Source organism: Stomoxys calcitrans, chromosome 2, assembly GCF_963082655.1.
Source record: "Stomoxys calcitrans chromosome 2, idStoCalc2.1, whole genome shotgun sequence".
In the NCBI taxonomy this organism is placed as follows: Eukaryota; Metazoa; Arthropoda; class Insecta; order Diptera; family Muscidae; genus Stomoxys; species Stomoxys calcitrans.
In genome coordinates this window covers 100920437-100932343 of record NC_081553.1, presented here as the reverse complement: position 1 = coordinate 100932343, position 11907 = coordinate 100920437, and the positions used below count along the sequence as shown (strand labels likewise).

The 11907-nt window shown below is 31.0% G+C and overlaps 1 protein-coding gene across 7 annotated transcripts in view; it reads right to left on the bottom strand.

Moving 5' to 3' along the window:
• Nucleotides 1-11907, bottom strand: part of LOC106093479 (sodium/potassium-transporting ATPase subunit alpha) — a 189181-nt gene that overhangs the window by 53945 nt on the left and 123329 nt on the right. The gene's annotated exons all lie outside the window — the stretch shown is intronic.

Genomic DNA, 11907 nt, shown 5'->3' with positions numbered 1-11907 from the left:
ATTTTTTATGTAGTTAACAGTATTATATATAAAACAACGATTATTAACTGCACACAAAAATAAGCCTTACTTATTCCAAAAGGGAATAGTCATATGAGCAACAAATACCCAGCAGATTCTTGATTCGTTTACACATTTTCTAAACTATATATGTTTCGAAAAATTATTTAATATTTTTGAATCTAAAGAAATCAAACGAATTGATTTGTGGTTGGTTTTGGGTCCAAGGTATACTATCGACGATCTTCTATCAATGATATATGGTAATGTGGGTGTGTGCAGTAATCTTATTTAGTTCCAAGTTTTTTTTATTATTTTTTATATATTTATAAGTTATTTATTAACTGCACACAAGAATCAGATCCTATTTTTCCGAGAGGATATTGTCATACGAGCAAAAAATAACTGTAAAATTGTTACAACCAATTCGGTTATTCGTTTTGTACAATTTACATTGAAATACTTTTTCGATGTTATTAATTTAACATTTTTGAGTTTAAGAAAGCAAACGAATTGATTTGTTATTGGTTTGAAGTACAAATGATAATGTTGAAGATGTCTTATCAATGAGATATAGTGACGTTTGTGTGTGCGTTTATATTATTTTGTTTCAAGCAATTATTATCTAAAAAATATTATATTAATTTGTATGTATTTATGGATTTTATATCAAAAACTTAGATTATTTACCGCACTCAAGAATAAAAACGTATCATTTCGAAAGGGGATAGTCGTATGAGCACCAAATACTAAGCAGTTTTTTAAAATCAATTCGTTTACATTGTATGAAAATTAAACATATTTTGCAATAATAATTTAATATTTTTCACTTTAAGATATGAAAAGAATTGATTTATTGTTGGTTTTGACTCCAAGTTATACTGTTGAAGATCTATTATCAATGGTATATAGTAGAAATCGTGTGTGCATTCATATGATATTGTTTCAAATATTTATCATAAAATTAATATTAAAATTTTTTTAAGTATAAAATATTTTTACATACGAAATCACTTTTTCTGACTGCACACAAGAACACAACCTACTTGCACCGAAAGGGGACACTTATATGAGCATTAAATACACTGCAAATTGTTGAAATCAATTCGTTTACATGTTTTGTAAATTTCACATTTTTGAGATGTTAATTACGTAAAATATTTAAGTTTAAAAAAGCAAGAAAATTGATTTATAGTTGGTTATAGCTGCATGCGATACTTTTGAAAATCTTCTATCATTGTGATATGATGGTGTTCGTGTGTGCAATCGTATTAGTTTGTTTAAAATTTTTTTTTATATATATTTTTTTTTTTAATTGAAGCGAAGTTTTTTGACTGCACACGTAAAAAGGACCCTATTATACCGAGAGGGTATAACCATATGTGCTTCAAATATCAAGCAGAATTTTGAAATCAATTCGTTTGTACATTTTTTAAGTTTAACATTTTTTAAATAATAATAATTTAATATTTTTGAGTTTAAAAAAGCAAACGAATTGATTTGTTGTTGGTCTAAGGTTCATAGAATACTATTTAAGATCCTCTATCAATCAGATGTAAAGGTATTCATCTGTGCATACAAATTATTTTTTAAATCCTTAAAGTATTGATATTTTACTTGTCAACTGAATAAATGAATAAATTAAACCATCTTTTTTTTTAAATGAGTTTCCATTTCCCTATCAACACTTTTCACCTTAAAGGCATGTAAGCTGATGATGTTTTATCTGTTTAAAGATACTTATAAAAATAGCAATACGATAATGCTTAGGCCAGTTTTCATATATTAATTTGCCAAACACGAGTTTGAATTCTACGATATTAAAAAAACTGTATAATTTTCTAAACACAAATCTCCAGCGTCTAAATTATAACAAATGTTCACGTTTTTTTTGTTGCCTTTTCAAAGATGTGCTAAATGTTTGTAAAAACATTTTTAAGATTATGCTGTTGGTTCGTTATATTACTATTTTTCTGTTTACATTTGATATATGTATACATGTGCATATAAAATAAAAAAAAAAACTAATCCACCTATATAAAATTTAATGTTTTGTTAGCTTCCACATTCTTCTCTTCCGTTTTACAATCCATTTCGTATTGACTGGCACTATCGCTTGGCCCTGTGAGTCTTTCCTTTCTTCGGTATCTATAATTAGAGTCATTACGCGCATAATTTTCAAAACCTTGGTAGTTTTATAGATAAAAAAGAGCACAAGCAGCATGTATTCAATTCTCGAATACACTTGACAGCAGCGACACAAGACCAAGCGACCCACCGACCAATACATAATTTTTGTGGATTTTGTTTTTGTTTTGTGTTATAAGAATTAAATAAATAAATTCATTGTCATTATGTAGAACGCAAAAGTTAATTATTTGTGCATTTTTTCTAAACACAAGTGTATCAAAACAAAAACGTAAAAGAATGTTTTTGGTACAGCTGCTGCAGTTGGTAGGTAATAAATGCACGTGTATTACTTTTTCTAGCTTAATACGTGATGGTTTGCTTTTAATAATTGATTTCATTACAATTTTGCAATAGTTATAAAAACCTATGAAAGTCATATTAACATGAACATTCCTTTCGTATTTCTTTTTTTAATGAATATTTATGAATTTTATTTCATTGTTATTACACCCACAAGGTAGTGGGCATAGAAAAAAATTGCTTAGAGACTCTAAAGAATGTCTTTTTTTTCTACCGCCTTCTTTTTCCGGCCTTGTTTTTTGAGATGAAAAAAATATTTTGTCATTTTCTGAATGTCATCGGAAAATGCTGTTTGTTTCTTATTCTTTTCAATTTTTTTTTGTTTTTGGCAAGTTTTAAAATTTTTCTTTTTTGCAAAATTTTCAAAGGAAATACAAAAATAGTAGACGATAATCTCATCAAAGAAGCCACTATATATATACACACACATATATGTTGAGATTCTTTGACGTCATTGCATTTGAAATGACGCCATTAAATAAATGAATCCAATGACAGAGTCCACTGCAAACATTTTGTGTTATACTATATGCCTACAATATGTCATCGACTTGATTTAATTTATTGACAAAACAAACGTTTGATGACATTTCAATGATCATGGATTAGATTGAAGTAGTATTTGTGTGTCAAGAAAACCTCGTACAATCCTTTTTTAACTTATGATGAATAACAGAGTACAAAACTATACTTAGAAAAAGTCTCAGAAAACGGTAAAACAGATTTCGTTCGTAAGGTAACTCTGATTATTTTCATCTCAAATATCTTTTAAAAATGAATTGATTACGAAAAACTGTAAAAAGGATTTTGTTTGTAATCTGATTTCCGTCCCCACAGCATAGATTTTGTTCTTGTGTGCAGAGAATCAAAATAAAAAGAGCACAATTACCTTATTTAGATTATTTCAATAAGATGTTATTAATTGATATGTCATTTCAAAACTAAATATTTTTGTCATACGAATTGATTTCAGAAAATTTTAAAAAACATTTAGTTCGTAATGCGTTTCTGTATTCGACTATGTAGATATTGTTCTTGTGTGCATAGTTGAAAGTACAAAAATACTCAAAGTTGAAAGTACAAAAATACTCAAGTTTGATTATTGTATTTAGATGTTACTAAAAGATCTGTCAATGCAAAAGCAAATAATTTTGGCAAACGAATTGATCTAAGGAAATTGTAAAATGGATTAAATTTGAGTGACGATTCTGTTTTCAACTTTGTAGATTTTGTTCTTGTGTGCAAAGAACTTAAGTTGTAAGTGTAAAAATACCTAAATTAGAATTAATTGATTTGCTGTTTCAGAAGCAAATATTTTCGACAAACGAATTGATGTTAGATAATTGTAAAATGTATTTAGTTTTTAAAGCGATACTCTTTTTGAAGTTAGAGAATTTTTACTGTGTGCAGAGTATTAAAATTGTAGTAGTACAAATACTCATATTAGTTAAATCAATGTGATCACTTGATTTGCGATTTCAAACCTTAATGTTTTTGCAAAGGAATTGATATCGGAAAATTGTAAAAAGAAATAAATTCGTAAACTGATTCTCGTTTCGAAAACATGGATTTGCAGGTGTGTGTGCAGGTATTTCAAGTGGTAAGTGTACATATATACCTTAATTTGCTTTATAAAACTCAAATATTTTTGCCAAACGAATTGATCTTAGAAAATTGTTTTCGGAAATATTGAGTCTGTTCTTGTGTGCAAAGAATTTAAAGTGTTAGCACCAAAAATATCAATTAGATACTCAATTGATTAACTATTTCAAAAGCAAATATTTTTGAGAAAGTAATTGATCTTGGAAAACTGTACAAAAAATTTAGTTCATAAAGTGATACTGATTTCGACATTGTCGAATTTTTCCTTGTGTGCTAAGAATTAATGTTGTAAATTTATAAATACTTATACTAGTTAAATCCATGTTATCACTTGTTTTACTTTTTCAAACCCAAACATTTTTGCCAAACGAATTGATCTTACTAAATTGTAAAATGGATAACGTTATTAAGCAGATTCCGGTTCGACAATATAAATTTTGTTCTTGTGTGCAGAGAAACAAAGTGGTAAGAGTACATATAGCAAAATTAGGATATATAAATAAGAAGTAATCAATAAACCCCAAATATTATTGTCATACAAATTGATCTCATAGAATTATAAAATGGATTTTGTTAGTAAGGCGATTCTGTTTTAGCCGATTCAGAGTTTGCTCTTGTCTGCAGACTTTCAAAATGCCTTAAAAATACTCCAATTTGAATATTTCTGTTAGATGTTGTCAATTCGTTTATTATATCAAACCCAAATATCTTTGCCAAACGAATTGATCTCGAGAAACTGTAAAATAGATTTAGTTCGTAAGACAATTCTCTTTTCGACATTGTTGAAATTTTCGCTGTGTGCAGGCAATTAAAGAAGCAGAAGTAAATATAACAAGTAAAAGCATGCTAAGTTCGGCCGGGCCGAATCTTATATAACCTCCACCATGAATCGCATTTGTCAATATCTTTGAATGGCTTTTTCAAATAGAAAAACACCAAATTGCAAATTTTGCCCATGAACATTCCACTAAGGAACAGGGGCAAACTTCTCACATATCAATGAGTGCAGTCCGATTCAAATGTTGCCAGCAGTAGGAGGGGAAAACCACCGCTGAAAATGTTTTTCTGATGGTCTCGCCAGGATTCGAACCCAGGCGTTCAGCGTCATAGGCGGACATGCTAACCTCTGCGCTACGGTGGTCTCCATAGAAAAACACCAGTTATAGAAAAACACTAGTCTTAGAAAAATACCACTTCCAAAATTTTAGGCAAATCGAGTAAATGCGCCCTTCAGAGGCTCAAAAAGTCAAACTGGGAGACAGGTTTATAGGGCAACTATATCAGGTTATATACAGATTTAGACCATACTTGGAACAGTTGTTGGAAGTCGTACCAAAACGACATATGCAAATTGGATAAGAACTGCGCCCTCAAGAAGCCCAAGAAGTCTAATCGGGAGATCGGTTTATACGGCGGCTATATCAGGATATGTACTGATTTATACCATACTTGACATAGTTGTTGAAAGTCAAAATAAAACACTTCTTGCAAAATTTCGCTCAAATCATATAAGAATTGCGCCCTCTAGATGCTCAAGTAGTCAAGACCCAAGATCGGTTTATATGGCAGCTATATCAGGTTATTAACCGATTTGGACCATACGTAGCACAGTTCTTGGAAGTCATAACGAAACACGTCATGCAAAATTTCAGCCACACGAATAGGAATTGTGCCCTCTAGAGGCTCAAAAAGGCCAATCAAGACCCAAGTTCGGTTTATATGGCAGCTATATCAAAACATGGACCGCTTTTGGACCATTTACAATCCCAACCGACCTACGCTTATAAAAAGTATTTGTGCAACAAACAGACGGATGGACATGGATAGATTCATGACAGTTAAGAATATATATACTTTATGGAGTCTTAGACGCAAATTTCGAAGTGTTACAATAAGAATGGCGAAATTAGTATACGGGGGTATACTAATTTCGTCATTCTTATTGTAACACTTCGAATCCTATGGTGGAGGGTATTAAAATTGAACAAAATTTCCAGTTTAAAGATTTCCTTAAGCTTTTATAAATAATTAATTTTTAATATTCGATTAGCCAGTGAAGTGCTTTAACAACATCCCACATTTATTACATTTTTTAAAACTTATATGTTAAGCTTTTTTTTTACTTATTGTTCTATAGCCGGACAAATATTCTGCATGGAATCGCAAAATTTGTTAGTTATAAATAAACTAATATGTCCAAAATAATCAATTTATCATAATTAGATATTTTTTAAACCCATTTTAAACTTCTTTGGTAGAAGTTTACGTTTTGTGACAATGAGAAATCCCGCCGAATTTTTATGGCGATAGGGAAACAAAATATTTACATTGCCTTAAAAAACGTTAATGCTAATAGCCATTAATTAATATATTTAAAATAAAACATATCTTGGCAATAATGTATGCAGTATGTAGTGTTTATGCTAACGGCTATGCTAACAAAAATGAACCAGAAAGACAACAACTTTAATTAATGACATTTCTTAAGAAAATCAGATATATTTAGCATAGCCTCAAAGCAGTAACCAAATACAAACACTTCTTAGGGAATATTAAACAGGTTTTATTATTAATAATAGACTAACGAGAAAATCGTATAACGAATGCTAACGAAAAGTAAAGACACCTTATCGAAACAGATACCATGGGAAATTTATCAAAAATTATAATATAAAAATAATAAAAAAAAAAAAACAAAACAAAAAAAAAAAAATATAGATCAAATAAATAAAGCTAAGGCTTTTGGATGGTATGCTGCTTGTTATTATTATAGTAGATATAGAAAGAAACAAAAACATACGAAACACCGCACAATACTCGTACTGTCTAGAAACAAAAGAAGCGTGCTTGCTGTAGCTTTGTCGCTGCTTGCCCATAATCGCTAAGATAGAAATCTATAAAAATTTGCTTGGTAAAAAAAAACAAACAGAAATACTACGTCAGAATAATCTTCAGACAACGGCTGCGAGACATTGTCTTAATGACATAAAATAAAATCAGGTTATACAACAAAATTTATTTAGAATTTGTTGGTGAAAAGAAAAATATAAATTTTGGGTGTGTGTGTGTCTTTAACAAAAAAAAAAAAAATCGACACAAAAAAAAACATGCAAATCTTAAAATATAACCAAATATATGAATACCCTGAGGGGGTCCATAGCCAACATGATGTACCAAAAATTTATGTATTTCTCTTTGCAATACGTTTTCAAGTTTTCAATTGCCCGCTCATTTTGCTGTTCACCAAATGTACTTGAAATTCGTAACAGAAACAACACCAAATAGGCAAATGAGCGACAATGACCCAGTCCATATGCCTGTCTGCCTGTTTTCTCTTATTTCTATGATTTTGCAGAATTTCTTAGATTTTTTGTTTTAAATTTTTTTCCTCCAGCAAAGGAACTTGGCAACAAAAAACCTCTTGGTTTGGTTTGTTCATATTAACACCCGCCTTGATTTTATTTCGGAATTTGTTAAACAAAAACTCCAAAATTTCACATACAAAAACACAGGGTTTGTATACACATACATTTGTTTATACTCATTTCAATGGCAGTCTTTATATGGAAAGCCCTCTACTGCACAGATACTCCCCCGATGTGCTCCTGTGATCCTATATGTGAGCCATATAATAAATTACTTAATCAGCAGAATTAAAACGAATCAAGTAATTCCATGTTGTATAGATATTGTACATTCAAGATATACAGAGAGTGTCAAAAATAAGTAAATTAATGTAATTTTTAGTTACGAAGGAATATAAAACAGTAGAAAATATAAACCCTGTTTATGTTATTTTTAAACTTAAGAAAATAATTTTAAAAATTTATTTTTAATGTGCAAACTATTTTTGACACTTACTGTACAAAGATTTTTAGTAGAAAAAAAAACTCTTTTGTATATAGTAATTTTCTATTCTATAAAATATTTTCCAAATCTATGATTTTCAGTTCCATTTTTGGAAAATAAATAAAAGATATGTATACACTCACAAAAATTTGTTTGTAAAAACAGCAGAAAGTCTGCTGGAAATCGGACAGCAGTAATTTTTTGCTAAAACAGCAAACATTTTCTGCTGTTCTTAAATTATGAAAAGTTAAAAAAAGTTAAAAAAAGCTTTATGACATAAATATTTCAAAAAAAATTGTATTCCATCTTATTTTTCAATTTTAGAAGCATTTAATTTAAAAATTTTTCAAAGTTTCTATACTTTGCTAATTTTTGATCGTATTTAAATAACAGCAGACAAAATAACTACCACTTGAACAAAAAATGAACGACCAAAATTGCCAAATTGTATTACTAAATTATAACGATTGCCTCAACTGTTGTCTCGAAGTTAAAAAATTTTGAATGGATTTATTAAAAAGTTCAAAAGTTTTCATTTAATATCAGCAAATAGTGTTTGCTGATATGTGCAGACCAATTTTTCTGGGTGTATATACACTATACAAGTAGATTACACTATACCATACACTCATAATACCCGTATTGTTATATGGAGGCAGTGCTTGGAGTATTTGAGAGAAAGATTCTTCGTAAAATATATGGACCAGTGAGTTGTACCATGAGTTGTATGAGCTGAATGACGTCGATAGCATAGTTACGCGCATCAAAATACAACGGCTGTGTTGGATAGCACATGTTGTCAGAATGGATGAAGAAGCTCCAGCAAAGAAGTCTTTTGAAGGCAAACTCGGTGGTATACGCAAACCGGGAAGACCAAAAGTCCGATGGAAAGATCAAGTGGTGGGAGACACCTCGAAACTTGGTGGTTGGAACGCTATTCTACGTTCGGCCAGTGGAGCTAATGTTCTGTCATAACCAATTAAAGTAATATATTTTTTTGACACTCACTGTAGACTACAATAAAGCAATGGCCTTTAGTTTTCAAATAAGATTTATTAACATTACTTTTGTATCCTTAATGTAAATGAACCAGACAATATTTTTTTCGATATTTATATATTAGTTACTTATTTTTGACACCTACAGTATATCAAAGCCCAAAGTTTATTTAAGGTTCAATAACCGTTGAAAAGACAAGTCAATATTTTTTTAACCACAAGATACATGAGCCAAAAAAAATCTCAAATAAACTGAATGGCATGAAAATTAATTATAAAAAAAAATATTCCTCGTCAGCATTCAAAATTTAAAAACAAATTTTGTTACCAGAAGGACAAAATTCTATTTTGAGAATTTAGAACTGTCTCGCAATGCTCGTCATATTAAAAAATAATAGAAAAATATAGACCAAGCACATCTGCCACCTTTTGAAAAAAGAGGAGAGTCTTTTTTAAGTACTTAAAAAATATATGTATTATTAAAGTTTGACACCAGGTTTGTTTATTATGAAGTGTTTTGGAGTAAAATACTTCACAAACTATATGAAAAATTCACCACTTTGTTACATGTTTTAAGGGTGTTTGAAGAAAAATTACTAAGAAGAAGGTGCTGCAGAGAAGTTTTTGAAGTGCTTGAGAGAAAAATACTTCAAAAATATTTTGAAGTGCTTGAGAGAAAAATACTCCAAAAATACTTCAAAACCCAGTAAAAGCGTGCTAAGGGCCGGGCCGAATCTTGGTAAACCACCTCCATGGATTCTGGTAAAAATTTATACAAAATAAATTTAGTTGAAGGGCATAATTTTACCCCACATACCAAACTTCTGTCAAACCAGCAAAAATTAAAGCTTTTACGAACAAAACAAGGATGATCGAGAGCCGGTATACATGGGAGCTATATCTGGTAATAGACTGATTTGGACCGTACTTGACACAGCTGTTGGAGGTCGTAAGAGAACAAAATTTTTCAGCCAAATCGGATAAAAATTGCGGCTTGTAAGGGCTCAAGAAATCAATTTGGGAGATCGATTTATATGGGAGCTATATCAGGTTATCGACCTATTTGGACCGTGCTTGGCACAATTGTTGCATGCAAAAATTCAAGCCAAATAACGGCTTCCAGAGGTTTAAGAAGTCAAATCGGGAGATCGGTTTATATGAGAGCTATATCTAAATCTGAACCGATATGGCCGTTTTGCAATTCCTAACGACCTACATCAATACTTAGTATTTATGCAAAATTACAAGCGGCTAGCTTTACGTGTTCGACTGCTATCGTGATTGTGACAGACGGCTTGATCGACGCAGATCCTCAATACGATCAAGAATATATATATATATACTTTATGGGGTCCTAGAGGAATATTTCGAGGAATGACTTGATTAGTATGCCCCATCCAATCGTGGTAGGTATAACAATTATATAATATTTTATATATTAAAATGTCTTGAAGGGATGTTCGAGAGAAATAATTGCATAGTAATTCCATAGTTTGAACTCTCGCACATAACTGTAAAGTGTTTTGGAGGAGTGTTAGAGAGAAAAATACTTCAAAAATAATTAAACATGTAATAACAATAATAGACTATAGAACACCCTTTGCGTGTGTGTCCCGCACTAGCAGTCGGAAGGAAATCCACTTTAGGTTCTCATTTCTTTGAGAACCCGTCTGATTTAGCAGATGTGAACATTCGCAAGTTATTGGGCTTTTTTAAAGCGATCTGGATAGTTCATCGGTAGGAACTAGAAGGTATCTTCCTTCTTCTGTTCCTGTGGTATCACAATGGACGAAAAAACGTCTAAGTGAGTCTGATAAGAGACGGCCATTACACCTTACCTATCCTAATAACAATAATAATGTAATATATGATGGGAGGACAACAAGGCGAGATCATTAACAAAATTTCAGTGGTGGTTATCCCCTCCTACTACGGGTAATACTTGTAAGGTAATATGCTATGTAAAAACGTCTCTCCAAAATAGGTGTCACACTACGGCACGTCATTCGCGCTTAGTAGTGGGCTATAAAGAGGAGGCCCCTTATTATTGAGAACTTCAATCGGACATCACTCATTGATATGTGAGAAGTTTGCGCCTGTTCCTTAATGGAATGTTCATGGGCAAATTTGCATTTGCAATGCTTGAGAGAAAAATACATCCAAAATAAGTTAATATATACACACCTTGTTCATATATATGTTTAAAATAATTTTTGTTTATTCTAAATACTTTTTGCACTTTTAGCTTTTTTTTTTTTTGCTTAATCAACCTTCGAAATTACAATATAAAAACATACACTTCCAATTTTTCGTTAAAAGCAGCAACAACAAAAATAGAACCAAAACAAAAATTTATAATGGAAATGAAAATCAATTGATAAGAGCCTCAGACACAGTACCCCTCCTCAAGAGTAGTAGTATTACTAGTAGGCAATAAGGCTGTTAGACACACCGAAAGACGGACAAGCAATTGTCGAATCATCGTGGATGTTTGAAAAAACAATTGCTGTCAGAGTTGTTACACATGCCGCCGTGGCGAACACAGATCACCGCTATCAAACAAATTACTTTCGACGTCAGACATCGAACTCGAAAGAGCCCCAAAAGCATAGACACAGGCAAATAGATATTTTTTTTTATAAAAGTAATTTGAGAAAAAAAAAAACAAAACTTAGATATACAATTGTTTGTTTATACTACAATAATTTTAATTTAAATAGACAGAATGTCGATAGGTGCTATGGCTGGCAAACCAGCATACTGTGATCTTTTTGGATGGGTGGAAACCTAAAGTCCCCAGCAGAAGTTTTGCAAAATCAATGTGAGGCAGCGCGCAACGATCGATTGATTTGATTGTGATGTCAATAGTATGTTAGTTGTGCCGTTTGATTATAAACATAGAAACAAACACACGCATCATTTGAATGGAATGATAAAATTCACTTTAATTCATTTTTAAGGCTGAGAT